At 41.9% G+C, this 10,965-nt stretch overlaps 1 pseudogene across 1 annotated transcript; it reads left to right on the top strand.

The window, feature by feature from the left end:
- Positions 1 to 1,813: 1,813 nt before the first annotated feature.
- On the top strand, positions 1,814 to 2,485 carry LOC309570815 (2-oxoglutarate receptor 1-like; annotated as a pseudogene). The gene is made up of 2 exons: positions 1,814 to 2,151; positions 2,275 to 2,485. The product of its transcript is annotated as a 2-oxoglutarate receptor 1-like (transcript).
- The last annotated feature ends 8,480 nt before the right edge of the window (positions 2,486 to 10,965 follow it).

The raw sequence follows: 10,965 nt of genomic DNA, 5'->3' as shown, positions 1-10,965 counted from the left end.
TGCCACTGACGTGCTTTTTGGTAATCACAGGCGTTTGCCCTCTGGCCTCTATAGTTTGCTGCAACACTACTCTGGTTGATGGTAAACAAGCTGCTGACAGAATGAAAGTCTCACAAAACCACAAAGAAAGTGGTGTGGGGAGCAGCTCCCAGCCATGCCCTTCAGCTCGCTCAACAGCTGTGCACTGTAAGGAGCAGGATGCGCACAGCCCTGGCGCTCCCGGCGTCAGAGAGCACAGCCCAGCTACTGCAGGGTGGGGCCGCTGCTGTCAGCCCAGTTTAGCCATTAGGCACAGCAGAGGCTTCAAGTTTGTTTGGGAATGACGGCATTCAGTCATTCAACAGTGAATTAGGACCACTGCGTTAATCCAAACCACTCCTGTGCCATCCCCAGCCATGACAAGAGGTTTAAAACTGATTCGCTCTTTAAAAAACATTGCCAGTGTTTGGCATTCGTCTTCTCAAGCTCCACCTACAGTTTTCAAAGTATTTTAAATATGTTTGAACCAAGCGTTCTACACAAATTTGAATTAGAATCCTGCAACCTTTCTCTCTGCGATCTCACAAGTGAGGGTAGAAGCTACAGCAAGAAAATTCAGAGTGAAACAAGAAATAGAAGCAGTGACTCAGTAGGCTCCATTTTAACAGGATCCAGGCCACAGTAATTTGAGAATAGGCATCATCCTATAAGAAGTTGCATTTCTCTGGAAAAAATTGTGCTAGAGATGTATTCATTTTTTTCCAGCAGAACACTTGCTCCATTTTAGAAGAAGGCACTTCTTCACAGAAAATGCATTTATTGAATGCCATGTTAACAGTTAATTGCTATGTGCATCAGTGACCATCTATTTTCTGTTGTAGAGATTGTATACCAGGCTGTCTTTACTTTCCTTGAATCCTGCTCATGTCCCATATTGTATCTTGCAATTGGCTGCTTTACAAAACTGGATTAATTTATTCTGATGTTTCAGAAAATTTCTATCTGAGACTAATGTCAAAGCAAAACACCATTTAAAAATTCTACAGGGATGGAAATTTACATAGCAGCTAATGACAAGCCTAAAAATAACTTATTTCTTGGCAACATCAATCTTGTTAATGAACTAAAATAATGAAATATTCCTCTATCAGTGGTTTCCAAAAAAGCAAGAAGAAAAATGTTAACTAACTCCAGCAGCAAAAGGAATGTGAAAACATTCCAACATCCGCTCTGTTTTTTTTTTTTTTTATTTAACTAACAAAGCTCCAAATGCCTTTTATGGAACAGTTATGTTCTGGACATTACCCTCTATACTTTTGGTCAGTAGCACCACACAACTAATCTGTCCTTTTTCTCCATTTGACCCCTGATGAGAGCAGAAAGTGAACTTTGTATACCGGGCGACACACATCAAACACTGTGGGCCTGGGAATCCCTTGTATTACAGCTTCATTGTGCCTATGCAGGTCCTTTCCTGAAAATAAGTATTTTAAAATAAAATTGGATCTATATAGATATGACAAAAGGCTTCTAGATCAAGATCAATTCTTATCAACACAGCAAGGTCTTTCTTTATTCATAAAAGCCACTTTAATAGGAGCACTGATGAGCAGTTGAAAGGAAACACCTGATTATAAGTTGTTTTTAATGAGATATGAGGAGGTCTTACCTGTCAGTGAACACTAAACATTTCTTCCTTCCTTAACAGCTAAGGAGAAAACATGAACACAACAAATGACAACTTAGCCAACTCCTTCACCCAGCAAAACACTGAGGGTGATTTTCCCAAATGCACTGCGTGGAAGTTGGTCTGAAGACTTTGTAACTCCACATTATGTATAACACGATCTTCCTGGTGGGCTTCCCAGAAAGCTTCATTGTCATTTGTGTTTACAGCTTCAAGATGAGGCCTTGAAAGAGCAGCAGCACAATCAGGCTGAACCTGGCACTCACAGACCTGCTCTTCCTCACCTGCCTTCCCTTCCTGGTACACTGTCTGGGATACACTAACACTGGGGAGCACTCCATTTTTGGTGAATTCATGTGCAAGTTCATCTGTTTCAGCTTCCACTTCAAATTGTACAGCAGCATCCTCTTCCTCACCTGCTTCAGCGCCTTCCACTACAAGGTGATGGTTCACACAATGAAGTTCTTCCACATCCAGAGGAAGAGGTGAACAGTGGTGGCTTGCACAACCATTTGGTTGATCTCACTGGAAGCTGTCAGCCCTGTCAACTTCTTGATCTCTTCAAAAGGGACACAAAACATAAGGTCCTTATGCCTTAACCTTACCAGCTCTGAAACCCTGGGCACAATCAGGTGGCTGCTGACCAGCCTGGCCTTCTTCTTGCCCTTGCTGATGGTGATTCTGTGCTATGCACTCGTCATTTGTATCTTGGCCACTGGCCCCACAACAGAAGGCTCTCAGACTTGCTGTTGTCCTCCTGATGGTCTTCTATGTGGGCTTCTTCCCCTTCCACATCTTTTGGGTGAGTCTCTTGCCTAAGATCAGAAGGAAAACTTTCCAAACAATATTAGAATTGATAACATAAACAGCAATCTTTTAATGAAAGCTTTCATTAAAGCAACAGCTCAGGTTAACTACACTTGTGTCCAGTCAGCTGTAACATGGAGAACAAATCCACTCTGCTTACTGTGTCTCTCGGCCACTGGCTCCACTCAACATGTGTGGCAACCTATCACTTTATGTCATGGTGGGAGACATTTTCAAGCAAGCCATGTTCTTTCCTCAAGGTGTAAGTGGAGCAAATATATCCAGGAGCAAGTAGTCCAGCAGCAAAACTTACGCGACCAAGTCAGAAATCACGTTAAAGTTGTGAAGGACTCCCTTGAAGTAAATTCCAGCAAACCCAGGATGGCTTTGGTGCTGTAAGCTCCTGCAAAGGCAGCTGTGTTGGTATGATAGCAAGAATTGCAGCTGACTTTGCCCTCTCCCTGCAGTAGAGTACTTGTCAAAAAGCTGTCTTGGGAGCAAGTTTATATACACCTCTCTTAGCAACCAAAGAAAGACAGCATAAAAGACAAGATTGTAAGCTACCTTGAAGGTGAAACTTAAAACCACCCAGCCAGACTGTTCCCAAAGACATTTGGGAAACACAGGGTTCTCTAGCTCTGGGCTTTGCTATTGATTACAAAAACATGGAGAGCTTAGTCCGGACATGAGAACAACTTCCACTGATTTCAGTGTTGTCACTGATGTAGTGCTTTGTTTATTACAGCCTAAGTAAAACACAGCAGATATTGTCATGGTTGCTGAAACCACTGAATTACACACTTAGGAAGCTCCTATAAAAATCAGATGTTTTCAGATTGGATGGACCCAATGAACTTTATCATAAGGCACTGAGCAATTTAGTGGTGAAATCTCAGAGCTGGCCTAGGGGAGGATGAGGAGAATATGAGAGGAGGACATACATGGTGAATACAAGGATATGTAAGTATATATAGAAGAGTGTGTGTATGTGTGTATATATATATATATATATATATATATATATATATATATACACATATAAGTGTATATATAAAATAGAACCATAGAATGGCTTGGGTTGGAAAGGACCTTAAAGACCATCAAGTTCCAACCCCCCTGCCCTAGGCAGGGACACCTTCCACTAGACCAGGTTACTTAGAGCCCCATCCATTCTATTCTTGACCTTATATAAAAATGCATGTGTGTGTGTGTGTGTGTGTATATGTAAGTCTACAGAAGATGATTACAGATGTGCACCAGCCTGTATGAATCTATCAGCTGTGTATAATCCCAGATCATTCTGATTTCCTACTACAACAAATTGACAGGCTTGTACATGAAGAATAAGATGATGTCATATATCTTGACGCCAGAAGTTGTTTTGATTACCTGAGATGATCCTTTTGTGTGTAAACTAAGGAAACAGTCTGGAGGAAACTGCTAGTTTCAGAGTTTATGCTCAGAGTCAAGATATTAATGATTTACTATCAGAGCAGGGGGAGCCACTGAGTGGGCATTTGACTGGTCTGTCCTGGGTTCAGGGGTATTTAGTGTTTTCATTATCAAATTGGATGATGAAATAAAGTCTGGTTCTTATATTTGCAAATTTACATGAAGCCGAGAGGACAAAATTAAGCTGACAAATTTCAGCTATGATCTGTAGAGACATAGGCTGCTACTAAACAGTGACAGGTGCAAAGTTCTATGTTTAAGTAGAAATAATGAATTGTGCAAGCACAAAAGGAGAAAAAAAAGAAACCATTATTTAGGTAGCAGTTTTGTAGAAAAAGATCTGTGGTTACCATGAATCATAGGCTGGACAGGAGCTGACAGTTTCAGTGGGCTGACAGTGTCTACTGTGGCAAAAAGAGCAGATGTATAAATAAAATATAGTGTTTATGATGCCTTGCAGATATTTAAAATACTTTGTTAAAGGACCATCCATCAGATATGTCTTTCAGAAGCACTGCCACACGCCTTTTGACATGTTTTCTAGTTTCATTTCTCCTCTTCTGCACTGTTGTCAAAGGCCAAATTTTACAGGTTGCCACTAGATAGTGATCAATCATGGTCAAGGTACCTGGTTTCACATATGCATAGTTAATTCAAACCCGAAAGTTAGACAAATACACAAGGTGATTCACACAAAAGAAATTTTTTCTGACATAGATTCATAACATCCCAACTCTCCAAGAGGGACAAAATGTACAAACACGCTGCACAAATTCTCTTCCTCTTCCACATCAGTGAAAGAACAAGATGTGTCTACCACTTACACGTATACATCTGAAGGAGTGGATTAAAGATTATCTTTTTTGCTCTGTCAGAGCATTTTTAATTCTTGTTCTCAGAAGCTCTTTGTTCTCAAGCCCAAGCCGAGCTTATCACACACAAGCAGAAGCTCTTCAATATAACTACATGTACAATGTAAAATGAAGCAGCTGAAGGTAAGAATTGTGAAATGGAAGTTTTTAAGGCTTTCCACCTCTAACAGCAAGAGTGACAGTCTCACAGTGTCAGTGGCTTGGAGAGGGGCTACATTTTTCCCCCTCCTCTCTTTCCTTAATATAGATGTTTCTTGGTTGCCTTCTTCCTATCTCACCTGCTAATCCACCATGTCGCTTCATTTAGTTTGGGCTAAACTAGCTGATTTTAAAGTGCCAAAGTAGATTAGGGCATGGTCCTGGAGCTGTAGTTGACTGGTGGGGACAGAACCTCCAGGAGAAGGGCAGTCATGTCTCCCAGTAGCGTGGCTGGGTCCGGAAGAGGAGAAAAGTTCAACCTTAACACAGACACTTTTAAAGCACTCAAGGACTGCTCAGGTGCTCTGCAGGACTGAGAGATCATTATCTCATGCAACTCATTCCTTCTGCTTACTGTGAAGCTTGATAGCTTCTATTTTTAGCTGCTGTTAAGTTTACAGCTGAAACAAGGATAAGTGCTTCAATTGCAGTAAACAGGAGACACTTTTCAAGCTCTATACACAGTGTGACAACATAGCTACATAAATTACTACACTATTGCAGGCTAATTCACACCATAGCTATGCTCCAGTAAGCAGGCTTCTATCAAAAGTCTCTTCTAGGTTTGTCTGCAAGGACAGCCATGTCAGCTCAAGTACCCACCAGCAGGCTGCTCTCTGTCTGGGACTGCAGAGGGACCAAGAGAATAGCTCTGCAAGGTAAACCTCTCAAGGGAATGTCAGCTCTGGTGACATTAAAGGTGACACTTTGGAGCTGCCAACTGTTTTTGTAGACAAGTCAAGCCTTATTCCTCACAGTGAATATTCCTCATGTACTGTCACAGATTGCAGCAGAGCTATTTTCTATCTTTCTTTGTCCAGGCAGGCAATCAACAATTTTTTTTTCCTTTTCTCCCCAGTTCACATGTTCCGAAAAGAAATGAAAGCAAAAAGGCCTTCCTTATATTCAAACCTCCCAGAGAGCAAAAATACTGACAGTAATGTTCTGCATAAAAGAGAATTCACAAAATCTGTCCTAATCTGGCTGCTCTGCAGAACACCTAAGGAGACAGTTGTGTAGCAGACTGCATGTAGCATCAAAATGAATAGCTTGGTGAAGAGCTAGTGGAGGGAAAGGCTAAAATAGCTTGGGAATGGTCTACTCTGACAATGTCTGTGTTGGATATTGCCGTGACAGAAGGCTTCAATTTTGTCCCAATGTAATGGTATATCTATATATATGCAGCTGGGGTGCTGCTGCAGCAGCTGTGCAGTGTAACAGTGCACAGAGCCTCACAAAGTGCAGGGCAATGCCGGGCTCACCACTGAGTCATTTAGACCTCACACAGATGCTGCCATTTTGCTGATAAGGCTAAGTGAGCAAAATGAACTTTGAATGACTGCTTCCATCTGCCAATATTTTCTGCTCTGAAAATGCAGGTTGAGTGAACCTAAACTTTAAAGCAGCAAACAACAAATGAGGGCATCATTGTTGAAGTCCTACCAGTTCTGAACTCAGTCTGCTTTTCCCTGCCACCAGAAAAAGAGAAGAGATGCAAAGGAAAATACTTTGTGAGCTCCCTTATGTTTTGTGACAATAGTCATTCAACAGTGCCAGCTGATGCCACTTCAATGTAAATGTCACACAATTGAGTCAAGGACAGGGAAAACCCATTTATGCTAAAGAAAACATATTTCAAGGCCTGTTTTTTAAATAGCACCTGGAATAGAGCTTCTGACTAAGGTGTTTTTCTGACTTGATGCCCTAGCCTACAGGGTGCCATGGTAGATGGCAGAGTGAGTTGGATGCCTCCTAAAGCAGGAGAAAAAATTGCATTTCTGCTTTCAGTCAGAGCTGTACTTCGGAGAAAAGCAGAAGAAGACATTTAAAGTTGGTAAACCAAGCTGCATATCTTTCCAAAATAAAATTTAAAGCTGAAATGCTGATTTTTTAAAATACACAGAGGAAACCATTTTTCAGAGCTGCTGCAGGAAAGTATAATAAACAGCATGTTTGATTCATCCTTGCTGGAACTTCAAAAGGTATTTGAATTATAAGGTGGGTTATCTTCTAAGGTTACTCCTTAGTTTCTTTACTACCCAAAATGGTTGATATCACGGATTTCTGAACCAAAAGAGAGATGGATGCCTGGAAGCTACAGTACCAGTGATGCTCTCCACTCTTAAAAGAAAAACAAAAGTTCTGAGCTTCTGTGTTTGTTTTTTTAAAAAAGGAAAAGCATGATTTTCAAATTACTTTGTGAATTTCCTTCTATTTTGTAAAATAGTGCAAGAAGATACGGTGAAGCAGAAAGAAATGCAACTTTGCATGCAGACAGACAATGACTTATTGAATACTAATAAAGCAAGCTAGAAAGTATAGTTCCTGGAGTAATCTTCCTTCATGTGTTTATTTTTTAAGTACAGTTCTGTTTCCAGCGTGACCCCTGCTACCCAAGCCAGCAAAGCTGATAGCAGGTTACTCCTTTCCCTTTCCCTTCACTGCATCCCGCTTAAGACCCATTCAGTTGCTTAAGACCCATCAGCTTTCTGGGAAAGTGATTAGGAAATAGATTTTTTCCCTTCTAACAGTTCTGCTAAAATCTTTGTGATTCCCATTTGCCCCTGAATGGCACAAGATAATTGGCTGCATCATAGGGCCTTTTCACGACAACTTCTGTGCATTTGGCAGAATTGGTGCACTATCGCACCAATTCTTGCACTATTTTTTGCTGGCAGATCTGTGACAAAATGTTTTGATATTACCACGAGAACACCCTGTGATATTTGCACATCTCTCCTCTAGTTTTCAAGGACTTTCATGATGCAGCCACTGTGCAAAGCGATGCGCTGGACCTGCAGCTGACTGGGCTAGACAACACCTTCTCTGTAGGTGCCTCAAAGGGTATCCAAGGTAAAAACTCCAGCTCTGCTCTGGTTACAGATCTGTACAGCTGGACAAAAAAAAGGAGGGGACTTGGCACAAAGCAGGAAAGCATTATGAGTGGATTTATTTCCAGCCCCAAATGATCCCAGAGGGGCAATTTTCCACTGAGTGAGCCAGGCTGGCCCAATCTCTTATGGCCTCAGAAATGAAGAAGACCTAGCAGACAGTGGCACACAAATGCACTGTGCAACAATTTCAAGCAATAGGTCTTTTTGGAAATTCTCTTTTGCCTTCAATTCATGATATTTTTTATCAACAGAAAGTTATCTTAACAGACAAGGCAGCAGCACCTGCCTAGAGGAGTTTCCTCACATTACCTTTCTGCTAGTAAGCTGCTCTGAGATATTTATATATCATCCCTATTTTACAGGTGATGAAACTGAAGCACAGGGGAGTTAAGTGACTTGCCTCCAGTCACAAAGCAAATTAGCAGCCAAGCGGGGAAGAGATCAGTTCTCAGCCCAGAGCTTTTACAAAGTGCATTTTAGGCTTAGGAAAAGATTTTCAAGGGAGTCTTGATTGCTCAGTGGTGGCACTTCAGTAATAAAATTTGAGTTAGAGCAGTGTCTACACTACTCAGGCCCTACTTCATCCCCATCAGACTCTCTATCTGTGGAAGGACCACTCCTGCTTTCTTTCAGAGAAGGTTTCGGGGGACCAGCTCACTAAAGTTATTTTGCTACCACTGTGTGTGATCTTAGCCAAGAGCCAGTAATTAACAGCTGTATTCATCCCATTTACAGGTTTCTATCAAGTATTTTCTAATTTGCGGGTTAACACAAAATATTAGCAGTACACAGGGAAACCTTCCAGGCTGAAATGTGTGCACAGGTCGGGAGGTTGTTCTTTGTGGGGTGCAAAGGTCAGAAATAGGTTACATAATTAGCCAGCTGCCTTCACCCAGGGGAAGGATACCACGACTCACCATGTATGTGTGCCAGCTCCGGGTGAGCACATGGATCTGGCTATCATTCCTCAGAGCTGGGCCAGGCCCCTCCCTGGAGACACTAATACAGATCCAGCAGCCCATGTTCTGCCTTTGGAACTTCTCTTCTCCTGGGAGAAGAGCAAATGGAATTAAGACGTAGATTTATCATACATCTTCTGAATTTCCATCCTTACTTTGACTCAGCATAATTAATACAGCTATACTTGCTTAGCGGAGCTAGATACTTGTCAGCAAACGCCAGTGAAAAACTAAATCTGTCCCTCTACCATAACAAAATCCCAGCAAACATAATCCCCACCCTTTTAGCCAAAATCCAAACCTGAATGTCACTGAGGGAAGGGAAGGACAGGAATGGGGCATCGTCTTTGCTGGAAACACCCATGAAGATTGGACGCGCTGTAATTCCAGGCTGTGCCCAAGGGACTTCAGCCTCCCGTACTTCCGCAGCTGGAATCTGCAGGTGCTATAATTCAAATTCCCACTAGGGGGTAGACAAAACTCTTCCAGTAAAAGGATCGCTTTGGAAAAGCGTAGAGTATGCGGAAAAGCGGTGTCTGATTTGGAAAAGAAAATCTGTGCTTGAGAAGCAGCAAAGAGTGGGAAAAGGAAGAATATGTTTATACCATCTGCAAGAGCAAGGTGGGAGCATTGTTCCAAATTTCTCTAAAGAAACATAATCTCTGCTTTGTATTTTTAAATCAAATACAGCTGGAGTGGCTATGTTGTTATAAACAAGTAAACCGTAAGTCAGATTTACAGAAAATATAGATTTCTGATTTTCAGAAATGCAGTTGGCATTACCCCTGCAGCTGTTGTCTTACAAACAGTGATAGTGGCCAATTAAGAATTTAAAATAGTTAGAAAGGATAAATACAGGGAATTGGAGTTTATCCACTTTGGAAGTGAATTCACCCTCTCCCGATGGCCTAGTCAGAAACATCAAATGCTGTATTTATCTCTCGCTTTTATTATTGACCATTCCACCATTGCAGGAAATGATGGCTTGTGTTTTCTCCTCACACATTTCTCCACTGCTGAAATGCAGACAGGTTTCTCTGAATCTTGCTGTAGGAGGGGAAGTATGGCTGCAGGCATCAACATACCTTCCTCCTCTTGCTCTCCCTGAAAGAGCAGTTTCTTTCCAGGTGAGATTGGCTGTCTCAGGGAGCTCCCTGCATTGCAGATAAGGGCACCGTGAAAAGGTTTTCTCACCACATATTCTGACTATTCCAAAGCAAGTTTTCACACTGATTCAACAAGTCCAGTGCTTCAGAGTTTATTTTCTGAGTTTATTTATTTATTCCCAGATCAACAAAGATGTCCTAAGACCCCAAAGTATCACCTCTGTGAGCTAAATGACTTTTTTGAATGCTAAGCAAAGATTTGCTTCAATCTTCTGAAACATAAGTTGTTTATGCTGACAGAAGTAAGAACCAAAGAAGGCCCATCAAAGCAGCAGAGCTCTCAGAGGCATTCCTGCAGCTGGGACTCCTCCCACAGCTGGGATAATTAAAGGCTGAATTAACTGTTCTTCGGAAGACCAGCATGCCAGTGTTTGCTGTCATGAGCACTACATTCATCTCATCTCTCCCCTAAATAGATGTGGGTTTTTGAAAGGAAAACCTCTGCTATTGTCTTTCTGTTCTGGATAGGTCCCATCTGCTGGCCCCAGTCTTGTGGGTGGCAACAACTCTCTCTCCAGCCAAGTGAGTTGCTGAAACTAGGTGTCTCTACAGGCAGCAGGCTCAACACTTGTCACATCAAAGGGCTAAACAGGAGATGTGCCCAGAGAAGGATTACATTTGTGGCCCTAATGAGCCAAAGAGATGAGCCCTTCAGGCAGCCAGATGTGCTTTCACTGCAATAAAGCACGTGAATCCATGGCAGAGGTTTTCAGAGCACAGTATTGGGAACAAAGGAAGAAGTAGTAATCCTGAAATACAGCCATGCCAAATGAGGTTAAATTATATATTCTCTACCTGAATTGTACTGTAAAGTGTGAATGATGGGTCTGAGGGATGCTGGCACGGGCTAAGGAGAGGTATCTGGAATCTGAAGCAGGGCTGCATTGGTTGTCTACTACACTGTTTCACGTTTCTCTACACTGTGATTATCAATACCTCTACTACCTGTCC

This window comes from Coloeus monedula (genome assembly GCF_965178545.1).
Source record: "Coloeus monedula genome assembly, chromosome: 3".
Classification (NCBI taxonomy): domain Eukaryota; kingdom Metazoa; phylum Chordata; class Aves; order Passeriformes; family Corvidae; genus Coloeus; species Coloeus monedula.
This window is presented reverse-complemented; position numbering and strand designations above follow the sequence as displayed.